The sequence below is a fragment of the Pristis pectinata genome, chromosome 1, assembly GCF_009764475.1.
Source record: "Pristis pectinata isolate sPriPec2 chromosome 1, sPriPec2.1.pri, whole genome shotgun sequence".
Classification (NCBI taxonomy): domain Eukaryota; kingdom Metazoa; phylum Chordata; class Chondrichthyes; order Rhinopristiformes; family Pristidae; genus Pristis; species Pristis pectinata.
In genome coordinates, this window is record NC_067405.1 from 98380537 (window position 1) to 98395092 (window position 14556).

Genomic DNA, 14556 nt, shown 5'->3' on the forward strand with positions numbered 1-14556 from the left:
CAAAACTGAGTAATCTGATTGAGATGGCATCATAAACTTAACCAGGAATTACAATTATTTTATTGCCTTATTGCCTAACTGCCCAGCACATCATTGGAGCAAAACCTTCCACAAGCCTGACTGCAATGCCAGCATCTTGCAAGTACTTGAAAGTACAAATGTTTGCTCTTTTGATAAGACTATGCAAGGTACCCTCAATAAAGCTTGACCTCTCTTTGTCCCTGAACTGGTAGATACCATTAGCACAGGTAGAATGACACAAATGCACAAAGGCTAACTGCACTTGTTTGTACTCTTGCAAGCTGCCTTTAGTCACGTTCAGTTCTTCAGATTTGGGAACAATATTGAAAATAGAACAGTAAAAATCATTGCATAATCTTTTGAATATTTCCAGCATTTTTATTTTATATTTCTAGCACCTACAGTTGTTTTGATTTTCAGTAAAATTTTATTTACTGGTTCCAATAATAAAAGCCATGGAGTACAGAGGAATTAAGAATGGTCACACAGTATCAGCCCCTTACAAGATTATGAACAAAGCAATAAAGGTTGCTAGCATTTATGCCAAATCTTTATGTTCCTACCGGAAACACGGAAAATGTGAATTACTGCTGAACTTTAATTACATTGATTCTTAGCATGGAAAGGTAGCAGCAGACCTCCAATGTTCCATTACTTTTGGCTGATAAGCTCTCTGCCAACCTTTTGCATTTTTGAAAAACATCCTCTGTACTAGGAAATTTAAATAGAATCAATAACTGGTTGCACAATAAAGACTGATGCTGTACCCAATCTAATAAAAATAAATATTGCCCTCTGCAACAAATGCTCCGTTTATCAGAAAGCCATGGCCAAAACACTTGACTGTTGTCATTTGTACTCTTGTTAAGTTACCAAAGATCCATGAAAAATGTGAGACAGAATTGGTTTACAGAGAACCAGAGCTAATGTTTCAGGCCAATGACCATTCATCGGAACCAGGAAAGTTTAGAAAACAGACATATCTTACATTGCAGAGAATGGGAGAGGTGGAGAGAAAAGGAACATCTGTTATTGGAGACCTAGAGAAGATGGATGACAGATTGCTGTCAGCAGAAAGAGGGCGAAAGTGGCTTGTAATTGGCAACTAATCTGTCCAGAGGAGGTGTAAATAGAGGGAAGGCGGAGGAAAAAGAAACAGATTTAAAAATATGGAACTGTGAAATATAGAGCATAACAGTTGCTGGAAATCTGAAGTACAGGAGAATACTGACAAAGCTGAACAGGTCAGACAGCATCTGTGGAGAGAGAAAACTGAATTACATCAGAAACTGCCAGGGATTGAAAAGCAAAAAAGAACTTGCAAATCTTAAACAAAAATAGAAAATGCTGGAAAAACTCAGCAGGCCAGCCAACATCTCTGCGGAGGAAAATGGAGCTGATGCCCCAGGTCGAAGACCCTTCACCATCAGGGATCATTGACTCGATGTGCCAAACCTTTCTCTCTCCCCACATATACCACTTAACCAATGGAACACCTCAATCATTTCCTACTCTTACATCAGTTTTAGTTTTTTCAAATTTGGACTTTTGTTTATGAGTACTTCAAAATGTCTCTGCTTTACATTAACCTCTTCCTTTATCTCTGGATTCTGTCCTTGCATCTCTTTATTCCTCATTTATTGTCAGTATATATGTACAGTTTCTTTGCATCTGTGTTTTGGATCATCCATTATTTTGGACCTGAGACCATCACGGTTTCTACCCCCTTTGCCCTCCCCCAGAACCTCCCTCCTTTCTTAATGCTTCCTTTCATTTCTCCCCTTTCTCCACTTCCGTGCTTTCCTGCAATTCTAGGCTCAACTACCTCTCTGACAAGCCTACAGCTTCTCTCTGTGCTTCTGTTGACATCTTCATGGTCCATCAAAGCACTTGTCATTGTCAGCTGTATCACTGAAAGCGCATTAAGGTCTCACTCTCATTTGCCAAAGTTATTCATTATTCCTGGATCAATCTGAAATGCAATACTAATCCTTTGTTAGCCGCTTGGCTTGATGGTAGTGGTGAAGTGCTGAATATGCCAGGCCATGATATTATAGGTCTGATGGAATATAATTTGACTGCTTTTGATGGTGATCAGCATCTTTTGAATATCTAGTTTGGTGCTTTACTGAATTATCCTATTTATATGATGGTAGCTGAGGTGGAAGATATCCACAATGACTCTGCATGGTTGCTCTTGCCAACACTGTTAAAGACAGATGCAGCTGCAACAGGTAGATCGATAAGGATAATGTCAAATAGGTTTCCCTTGTCCTGGCTCACTCAGCACCTACAGCAGGCTCAACCTGACACCTATCACCATAAGGAATTTGTCAGCTATGTCAATGGTGGTGTTATTGAGCTGCTCTTAGCTTCAAATGTTGATGTTCCCTAGCTAGAGTATATTTCACACTCTTGCTTCTCAATGCCCATAGTACCCTCAAAACCTCTTCCAAGTGTACTCAACACAGAGTACTTATTCTTCAGCTGAGGGAAGGAGCTATGTGGCAATTGACATGAGGATTCGTTGCTCATGTTTGAGCTGATACCATGAGGCATTATCGTGGGGTCTGGAATCCCAGGGACCTTTGCCTCTGAACTCCACACACACATGCTGCCAACTCTGGTAAGTTGCTTCCGCTCTGGGATAGGACATACTTGGGGGCGATGATGAAGTATACTACTTTGGCTAAAAGGTATGATGATGTCATTCATCTGCTTAACTAGTCTGTATGGCTGTTTTCAATGTAGTCATTATTCCCAGATATAAATGAAGAGAACTAGACAGAGAAGCTTGGTCCGGGCACGTCTTTCTTGAATTTGGTGTTGACCTTGATGGCATGTGATAAATTTAGTTTTATTCTTATTGTGTCAATTTTTTCATAAAATGAAGTGGCTTGCTAAGCCATTACTGTGAGCAATTAAGAAACCACAACATTGTCAGGTGTTGATTAGGTCCATCTCTAAAAACGGGCAGGCACGGTAGTGTAGTGGTTAGCGTAACGCTATTACAGCGCTGGAGACCTGGGTTCAATTCCAGCCACTGTCTGTAAGGAGTTTGTATGTTTTCCCCGTGTCTGCGTGGGTTTCCTCCGGGTGCCCCGGTTTCCTCCCACATTCCAAAGACGTACGGGCTAGGAAGTTGTGGGCATGCTATGTTGGCGCCGGAAGTGTGGCGACACTTGTGGGCTGTCCCCAGAACACTCAACGCAAAAAAGATGCATCTCATAGAAACATAGAAAACCTACAGCACAATACAGGCCCTTCGGCCCACAAAGTTGTGCCGAACATGTCCCTACCTTAGAAATTACTAGGCTTACCCATAGTCCTCTATTTTTCTAAGCTCCATGTACCTATCCAAAAACCTCTTAAAAGACCCTATCATATCCGCCTCCACCACCGTTGCCGGCAGCCCATTCCATGCACTCACCACTCTCTGAGTAAAAAAACTTACCCCTGACATCTCCTCTGTACCTACTCCCCAGCACCTTAAACTTGTGTCCTCTTGTGGCAACCATTTCAGCCCTGGGAAAAAGCCTCTGACTATTGTGTACCGTGGGCGGCACAGTAGCGTTGCAATTAACGCAATGCTATTACAGTGCCAGCGATCGGGGTTTGATTCCCATCACTGTCTGTAAGGAGTTTGTACGTTCTCCCGTGTCTGCGTGGGTTTCCTCCGGGTGCTCCGGTTTCCTCCCACATTGCAAAGACGTACAGGTGGGTTAATTTGGGTTTAAAAAAAATGGGTGGCGTGGACTCGTTGGGCTGGAAGGGCCTGTTATCACGCTGTAAATAAAATTTAGAAAAATTTATTTCAGTGTGTGTTTTGATATACATGTGACTAATAAAGACACTCATAAAAACTCATTGGTGAAGTAATGGAGTGAGTTTTTAATCACTGTTTGGACTGGAAGTTTCATAGTCATGATTACTGATACTAGATTTCTAATCTTTATTTATTTTATACACCAGTTTGGATGTGCATCACTGGTTCATTGACATAACCATTACAATATTTTCCTGAAGCTTGACTGCTGCCATTTAAGCAAAGATATCTTATGCTACGCTGAATAAGAGACTGAAATTAGTAAAAACATTGTCCAAAAGCTTACAACCTATAGCAGTAAAACATCACCACTGGGTGTTACTACAAGGTTAGCGGGAAGGGTATGTTCCTGGTTTGCCACCTTACAACTGGCTCATGTCCAAATTAACATCCTTAGTTGAAATGGTTAAACCCAATCTTGGATTTAGACAGATCATCCCCTTGACATCACCAGAGGGGCAAAAGAGGGAACAGAATGATCTCCCCCCAGATCCAGTTTAACAAAATTTTGATAAAAGTAATGGAAAGGAAGGACTATATCCTATATTTTAGTTGGAACTGGAATTCTCAACAAGGGGAAGCCTTTTTAAGCTTTCCCTCCTTCATTGTTATTTTGATGAATGGTGAATTCAGTTCATCAGGGAATAACCTGTGAGAATTGGGCTCTGACTTTTCCAAATTTGGTTGTTGTCTTTGATGAAGTCAGGTCTAGAATCTAAAGGAATTGTGTTGTTTTTAACATTGCTCGGTGAAATGGAGTTTTGAGAGTTTACATTCTGAATAGGGTGAATGTAACTTGGGCATTTACCACATCACAGACAAGGAAGTTAGCAAGGGCCATGTGACCTAGCTCAAAGATTTCTATTATGAACATGAGATGAAGACAAGATTGTTTTCAACTGAAACCACAGTTTAGAGTTGAATTCCAAACCTACCACACTTTATATTAAAACTTTATATAAAAAACTTTTAAGATTATCATGTTAAATTTAATTTAAAATTATCACGAGGCCTCCAATAGCCTCGGCCCTACCAATTCCTGGGACCTCCAGATTATCACCCTCCAAGAATGCTGCATTCTTCCAATTTCTGGTCTCCTGAGAGACAGAGATTTCAATTATTCCACTTTACTTGGCAGCTTGGGGTCTAGACTCTGAATTTGTTTGGCAACGTGGACAGTTTTTTTATTGAGTCAGTAAATTTAAAGAACAGCATATTCATTTAAAAACACTGTTCGTTTGTTTAGTTATGACTTGCTGTTCTTTTCCATTTTCTGTTTGGGGTTATTGTTTAAAATAAGTCCATTGTTAAACGTATTGCACAATTTTAGCAACTTAGCATCGATACATGAGAAGCCAAATCTTTAGCTCTAAATGTAAGCTAACTTGTTGGCTGCTTCTGAGGTGAACAGACCATGGAAGAACTAGGATTTATAAGACTGTCTTCGACAAAGTGAAATACAGGAAAGCTACAAGGTAAGTTTGAAATTATTTAGGAAGGCGATGCTGAGCCAATGGTGGTTGACTCTGACCAGCAAATCCTAGCCATTGTGTATATTTGGATGACTCCAGGGCAAATACTGCCCCAGGGTCATTCAGTTTAGGATCAGCCTGGAATAAAATCTTTCCAGCTCGGATGCCCAGGTGAGGAAAACTTTTATGTGGGGAAAAAAAGACATTCCATTCAGATACGGTACTGGGTTGCCAATCTTTCATTAAAAGAAGGACTTTCTGTGCAATATGGGATCTTTGATAACTCTAACATTCAGCAACCATGACAACAACAGGGGAGTACAACAGGGGTGATGATGGCTGCAGAATTTACGGAGGGTGCGAGGCCAACCAGGACAGCATAAAAGTGGTTGAGTGTGGAGGTAACCATGGCATTACTGACAGCTCCAGTCGTAGATGAGTTGAGGTAATGGTGAGACTGGTACTATTATAGAGGTGGAAGTAGGCAGTTTTTGTGAATGTAAAGAATATACAGTCAGAAACCCAAATTACAAATATTATGTCGAGATTATGAACTGTCTATTTCAGTCTTAGACAGTGGCCAGAGTCTAAATCAGGAAAGAAGAAGTGGAGTTTGGGGGAGGTTTACATGAAAACAGCTTTGGCTGTCCCAATTAGTATAAATTATACCCCATCCAAAACTGCTCATCTGAGAAGAAATTTGATGACAAACATCTGGTTATAACACCAAAGTTTTGAGTGCTGTTCTAGGTGAGAATGAAGGCTTGAATTGTACAAGGAGCCACTGGCTTACAGTTTCGTTTTTTTAAATCTGCTTGAGATGTGCACAGTTTCCATCTGTAAGAATGAGAATAACTGATGTAGAATCTTCCTGAATTAAGGCTGTCCTTCATGTTGTTTCATACATATTGGATGCTTTGGAATAAATGAGAAGAAATCAACGCAATTTACTTTTGAGTCTTCTGCAAGTCCGATTTGTTTTCTTGTATGAAATTACAGAGCATCTTAAAGTTCAGGAATACCCCACCTGTTAGTGATTCTCAATTTTTGTACAGCTCTCATCTTAGTACCTCAGAAGCTGGAAATTATGGAAATGTATAGTTAAATCTTGGACTTTATCCAGTGCATGTGTTTCAGCTCCAAGTGTATAAGTATATGATAGGTCGAGTGAACTCATCTCCCTTCCATGATGAGGAAGACAAAATTACAGGCTTTTACTCAAGTTCTTATAATGTCACGTGTTAGTTCTTAGTCAATTATACTTGGAATGTTTAGTGGTAAAATTTCTGCAAGTACTGGACTTTTTCTTTGTGCAGATGAATTGTCTGGTTGATGGAATCTCATTAGGTTCCTCTTATTTTTTCTCTCATCTCTTATTTTTCATTGAGGAATGGGATTTGGATATGGTTATGGTATCCACTCCCCCACCTCCACAACCAAAATACAACATGATAACTTTAAGAAACCCAACATTGTTAACGACTGACAGACAGGAGAACGACCTGAATGAACTGTTGATTTATGAGGTGACCGCTTTGTCGAGCACCTTCGCTCTATCTGCTGCAAAAGCAAGGATATTCTGCTGGCCAGCCACTTCGATTCCACATCCCACTCCCATACTGACATGTCTATCCATGGCCTCCTCCACTGCCACATGTGGCCAAACGCAGGTTAGAGCAGAGGTTTTCAACCTGTGGTCCCGGACCCCTGGGGGTCCGCGGTGGGTTGCCAGGAGGTCCACGAGCAAGCCAAGAAAAAAATGGAAAAGTGACCTGTTACAAAGACATAGCTTACTTGCTTGCTCCAGTTTTCCACTATTCAGAAAATCGGCCATATCTATTCTATCTGTTATAGGTGACAATCTTAGAGACTTAGATGGTGTTCCCTGCTGGTAAGCTGCCGCTTAATATTCGATTTGTGTAGTCAGAGTAGTCAGTAGTGTTCACTACTCACTACTATTCTGTTGTGCACTGTAGTGTTAGCGAGACTGAGTGATGTTGTTGGTGTGCCTTAATAATATTGCTTACTTACCGTGCATTTACGCCACAGTGACGTCACTGTTAAACGAAAAGTGCGCAAGTGTGTAAATTTTAGATTAGTTTTGATAATTTTGTTTATCAGTAGTAGTAATTAAACTGTCCAGCGTGTATTGCTGAGTATGGAGAAATTTCTGAAGGGAAAAGCTTACCAGAAACCGGAAGATTCTGGTGACGAAGGGGATATGGATGACCAAAAGAGAAAACAATGCAAGTATGATCCGGAATACATTTCATATGGCTTCATCACAGTGGGGACAAATGCAGACCAACCTCTCTGTGTTGTGCGTTTGCAAACACTGTCCAACGATGCAATGAAACCAGCGAAATTGAAGCGCCATTTAACAACAGTGCATCCAGATATTGCCAGTAAGCCGAAGGAATATTTTGAACGGCAAAAGGAGCTGTACCTCAACCAGAAAGGCAAAATGACAGCCTGCACCACTGTAAACGGGAAGGGTCTTCACGCATCATATTTGGCAGCATTTACGAATAGCACATTCCAGAAAGCCTCACACAATTGGAGAAGAGCTTATACTGACTGCAGCAGTAGATATGTGCGAAGTTGTAGTGGGAAAAGAATCCAGTCAAAAACTGAAAGCCATTCCCCTGTCTGATAACACAGTAAGCAGAAGAATTGGCGATATGGCGGAAGATATACAGAGCCAGCTGATAGCACGTCTTCAGCAAGTCAGATTTGTGATTCAGCTCGATGAAAGTACTGATGTTGCCAGTGCTGCACAGTTGTTGGTTTACGTTCGATATTGCTGGGAAGGAGAGGGTTTGGAAGACTTTTTGTTTTGCAAGGTGTTCCCAGGGCGTACAACCGGTGAAGAACTTTCCCGTGTACTTGACACGTTTTTTGTACAATCGGCATTGACATGGACACAGTGTATTGGAGTATGCACGGATGGTGCTGTCGCAATGATGGGATGGACGTCGGGTCTAGTTGCACAGGTGAAAGAAGTAGCTCTAGCTGTAGCAGCAACCCACTGCATGATTCACTGTGAGGCTTTGGCTGCAAAGGATATGGATGAAAATCTTGTGGGTGTGTTTTCCACATGCATTAAAATCATTAACTTTATCAAACCCAGGCCACTCAATCATCGTTTGTTTGAAAACATATGCTGTGAAATGGAAGCCGAGCATAAGCATTTGTTGATACATACAGAAGTCAGATGGCTGTCACGAGGCCACGTTGTGCAGCGTGTATATGAATTGAGAAATGAACTGCTCATTTTTCTAAATGAGCATAACGGATCATTGGCACAGTTCTTGACAGATGAGATGTGGGTTGCCAGATTAGTTTATCTTGCAGATATTTTCAACATTTTGAACAGCTTAAATCTATCATTGCAAGGACCTGGCTCAAATGTTCTGAAAATGCATGACAAAATCAATGCCTTCCAGAAAAAACTCCGTATCTGGAAGAGAAGATGCAAGCAAGGCGTCTATGATATGTTTCCGTTGCCGGCTGACTTTCTGACAGTGAACGAGACTAAGTCAGAGGCCATTGTGAGCACCATTTTGAACCATATTCAACAGCTGTCACATTATTTCCATGAGTATTTCAGTGACGATGACACGAGCATGTTTGATTGGATTCAAAATCCACTTGAATGCATGCTTACTGATTTAACTGGCAGTGAACAAGAAGAATTGACTGAACTGTCATCTGACAGGACTTTGCGCTTGCAGTTCAACTGAATGTCACTGTTGTCGTTCTGGATAGCATGTTCCCAGGAGTATCCACTGCTGTCCAGCAAAGCTGTCAATGTTCTGTTACCATTTGCAACCACTTACTTGTGCGAAATAGCATTTTCTGTAGTCACTGCCATGTAAACCATATACAGATCAAGACTGAATATTGAGGATGACATACGCGTATGTTTGTTGCACATACCACCACGTTTGGACAAACTCTACAGTGCAAAACAGGCACAACCTTCACATTGAACTGAACACTGAAAGGCACCACTGGTAATTATCAGTGATTGAAATAGTCACTATTTCAATAGGGCCTATGTGCAGTAATTTAAGTGTTGTATGCATGAATTATCGATTGTTTGATTTTGTGGGCTTTGGGGGTCCGCCATCTAACAGGGACATGTTCGGGGGGGGGGGGGGGCCGCAGCATGAAAAAGGTTGAAAACAACTGGGTTAGAAGAACAACACCACCTATTCTGCCTTGGTAGTCTCCAACCTGACGGCCTCAACATTGATTTCTCTTTCAGTAACCTCTCACCTCCCCCCCATGTCTTCCCTCATTCCTGTGGCCCCCCATCATCCTTTCTCTTTTCCCTCCCCCACTCTCATGACTTGCCCATCTATTCCCCACCTCTTTCCCTTTTTTCCATGGTCTACTGCCCTCTCCTACCGGATTCCTTCTTCAGTCCTTTGCCTCTTCTACCTATCACCTCTCAGCTCCTTGCATCACTCCCTTTCATCCCTCCTCTCCCACCCACCTACGTTCCACCCCTCACCTGGACTCACCTATCACCTGCCAGCCTGTGCCCCTCCCCCTCCTCTGACCTTTCTATTCCGGCTTCTGCCCTCTACCTTTCCAGTCCTGATGAAGGGTCTCAATCAGAAACGTCGACTGTTTATTTCCCTCCATAGATGCTGCCTGACCTGCTGATTTCCCACAGCATTTTGCATGTCTTGCTGGTCCATATGTAGAAATCTCAAACCTGGTGGCTTTTATATGTGTCCTACATGGAACTGCATTTCCCCACAAAATTTGTTTCTTTATTGATGCTGTCCAACTTGCTGAGTATTTCCAATACTTTGTTTTAATTTCAGATTGCCAGTATCTGGAATTGCATTATTTTATCATTTGAAATAACTATAATCCTTGTTGGATAATATTCAGTTGTGATCCTTTGAATTATGAAGTTTGTGTCCCCATTATTATTGCCTCTGACTACAAGTTTTCTTAAGACTGGGACACATCTGTCTGTATGTGTTCATGCATTCAGAATGAAATCATTCTGGGGATGGCAAGGGGTACTATTACACTATACCTTTATGGTTTGACTGTGTGCAAAGGTAGTTAGATGGCAGAAGCTAAAGGTCTCTATATTAATCAATTTGTTACAAACAAGAATACTTTCTTTTGAAGGCTAAGTTAACTAGATGTAAACACTATAAGCAAAACAGAACTTGACAGTACAAATGTCAAGTATTTCAAGCAGCTGCTTTGAGTATCGCACTTCACATGAGAGGATAATGTTACTACATTCAGTTAGATGAGCTGTAATCTAGGAATTCACTCCTCTCTGACCTCTTTTGAGGGCCAAGTACATAGATGGATTTACATTAGACGACACTGCACTTCAGTCATCTCTGCCTAGCCATATTGGAATTCAATTTTACTCAGCTAAAAGATACAAGGTTAATTTTGCAGCTTTATTATTTTTAAAAAATTGTCTAGCAATTCAGAAAAGATCAAGCAAAAATTAAGATACTGTAGATGAAGATCTGAAATAGGAACTAACAAAACACTATGAAACCTGGGTTGTTACGGTACTAGCAATTAAAGGCCTGCACTATTGACCCGCAGTTTAAATTTGAACCCCACCACAGCAGCAGGAGAATTTAAATTCAAATAGACAGCTTTTTTCAATAATTATACATATTAATACCTTGGATATTCATGTGTAAGGTAAAATTTGCTAAGGCGGTAAACAGTGAGGATAGTGATAGTGAGAAGGATAGCATGCAACAATAGGGAGATCATAATGAGCTTTTATAAAGCACAGACTGTTCCCTTTGGAAAGAAGATTCACAGATTTGAAAGAAGTGTGAAAGATCATGATGGGTACATAATTAGGGTGCTCAGACAGAAGCTGCATGCATTAGATGATGGTTTAAGGACTATTGACATAGATTCAAAGCAGGATTTAGACATAGTGCCCAATATTCTGGAAGTGTGGATGAAACAGTTAAGCAGTAAGTTTATGTAGAACGTGTTAAAGAACGGGACTAGCTATATTGCTAGCATGGACTGGACAGACCTTTCATATAATAATGATTGTATGATATTACTGAATTGAAATACTTATATTCTGATTTATTATCATCCTTCATAGAAGAAAATCTGCCATCCGTACCTATTTAAGTCTACACGTGAAATCAAACCCACCAGCTTCCCTCTGAAATGGTCTAGCCAGCCTCTCAGTTGATGGGGAAATTAGGGATGGGCAAGAAAATACTGATGGTCAAACCATGCAAGTTGGACTCTAAGACAAATAACATCCCCAGCTACAGAAATATTTTCTCTTCCTCTTTGCTGTCATTTTCCATTCTGCAACTTGCCTCAAAACGAGTGTCTAAACTCCCTCAGCACAAGCACCAGAGCAAGTGGCTGATGGTAAGCAGAGTATGGAACATTAAACAGAAGTCATTGACCATCCTTTGGCATTGAGTATGCAGGGCCTCACTCATGTCATTGATTTCTTGTGTTCTCTTGCCAAGCCAATTTATCTCAGCTTACGAGTCTTCCAGGATCTCTTGGCAGATAAGACATCCTTGTGGCTGTCAGCACCTTCTATGGGAAATGTGCAAATGTGGATTGGTTCTGTCCAGCCATTCCTCTCAGTTCTGTGCAAGGCCTTCTAGCCATGTGTGGGATCAGTGGTCAACTCACCTTTCACGAAATAGTGGCACAGTGTCAGTCAGTATGGGTTGATTTCAACAGGTGTCTGTTATCCATGAAATTTCCCACTCTTAACATGCAATTCTCAATTTAAATACACACACATTTTTGCAAGAGGCGTGGAGTTGAAAACCATGCACCAACTGCAAGGAAACAATCAGAGGTGGGTCCTCTGCCTAGTACCATTTTAGGATGGCACAGCTTGTGGAGCTGCAGCCTCTCAACTCCAGTGACCCAGGTTCAATCTGCCTGGGTCTTCTCTTGGTGACTGCATACATCATCTCTGGGTACTCTGGTTTCCTCCCACATCTCAAAGACATGCAGGTTAGTAAATTAATTTGCCTACTGTAAATTGCCCTGAATATGTCAGCAAGTGGTATGATCAGGACGAAGTTGATAGGGATATGAGGAGAATAAAATGGGATGAAGGTAGGATCTGTGTAAATGGGTGGTTGAAGGTTGGCATGGACCTTGTGAGTCAAAAGACCTGCCCCCATGCTAAATTATTCCAAAATAAGATTTTTGTTGTCAACAATATAATTTCCATTTCAAATAATTGCTTTGAAAAGTAGTAGAAATAATTTCAAACTAGATTCTCTGAATTTTGCAAAGTCTGCAGGGCTGGTTTCTATCACATTTTCTTGTCTTGTTCCAGACTTACTAATTTATTTACATACTTTTCTGTTGCTGAATAGTTAACACTAGCAATTCCATTCAGAACTGCCACTGTTTAGAAAACAGAAAGCCATGGTCATCTCTACATAGCTATCAAACGAAACACAGAACGGATAGACAGGGGAATCGCCTCTCAGATCCTGCTCCAGATTAGAGTTGTCGTAAGACTGGTTTCATTGGCAATTGTGGGGCTTTGGTTTAAGAGGCAAAAGGAAGGTTAATTAGTTTTTAAAAACTATTTTGCATTAGTTTATGATTTTTAATTACTTCTTTGTTTTTATTTATAAAATATAATTTTTGAAATGTCCTTAAATTTTAAAACTGTTTAAATGTCTCAGAATATCAAACTAGTTTTAAGACATTTATAAGCCCTTAAAATTGAAAGAAATATTAAAAAGACCCTCATGGCTTTTTACAGCTAGAATATGCTAGGGCAGGTCCTTACTGGCTGCATAGCTGTCAGAGCTGTTTTGGGGATGGGGTCGTCTCACTGCACTGTCTGAGATTCCGTTGTTGGTAGGACCATATCCACAAGTTCTGGATGCAGTGAGTGGGCAAGATTGTACATGTACATCCAGACCATGTACAGTGGGGGTCATGGGTGGGAAAACAGACAGGCAGTTATGGCCCAATTTTATGTATCAAAAGCACCCCATTTCTTCAAAAAACTTAAGAGTCTTGTTGAAATTAAGACAAATGAATTCTGACTAAATCTGGAGCCAGACAGAAGAATCTCAAACATCATCGACATATTAAACACTCCGAGGAAAGGTCTGTCAGATCCGGTTATTTTCAAATCCGCAGGTTCTTTCAAGAGTCAAGAATGAGCTGAAAATAACTTGGTGCTTCAAAGTTTTATTGGAAAAGTTTAAAACAAAGAAACAGTCGCAGAGCACATGGCACTAGCTTTACTACTAGGAGATGAGCCGAGGCAAAAGGAACTAAAGATGAGCTAGGGCCGGGGGGTGGGGGGTGTGGAAGAGAGCAAGAGAGGGACAGGGGCAAGAGAGTGATTAACAAAACACAACCCCTTTTATACCTGAGATAAGAGGTACTCCTTAGCTAACAATTGTCCAATCAGGAAACCTATTAGATACCTGTGGCAAAACCAACCAATGACAAAATACAAATTCACCTGATGGATGAACCAATAAGCTAGGAAGTGGCCATTCCTTATGCAGCCACTTGAGGTGTATTAAACACCATACACGTTAAAAAAAACTACTTAAAACAGTCGAATCCAACAGGTCCAAAATTGGATACTGGAAATGAATTCCAAAGATGATTTCAGAGAAATGTTAAGTACTTGTACAAGGATGTGGCTAGAAAACTTACTTTTTTGGAAATTTAAAGCCAGAGAGAGATACAGCAAGATTCTTAAACAGTTTGATTAATTTAAGGTCATAATAGATGAAACACTATCATGGGTGGTGGAAGAAGAAAAAGATACACAGTTGGCAGAAAATGGAAAGTGGAGGATTGTGGGCTTGTGCTTGTGGGCGATGCAGGAATTCAGTGGCAAGACTATGAAAGAAATTACTGATGGGAAAGTTTTTGAAATTGTGGCACTTGTGGGTGAAGAAGGGCAAGGGTTGGTGGGTAATTGGTGGAGTAATAGCGAGGGCAAAGGTTTACAGTGAGCAAGGCTATGTACATGGAAAATTGAAGCTGACCTGGGGTGAAGCTTGGAAGACCATGTGAAGAACATTGGAGAACTGAGCTTGAAGTTAATTGAATCAAGGTCAGCATGGACAAAGAGGGCCAAAAAGGTCCTTTTTCTGTGCTGTATGATTCTATGATCACAGTGAAGTTGATGCAATTTGAGATGTTGTGATGAATTGGATATAGCTTGAATCTCAGTTCATGGCA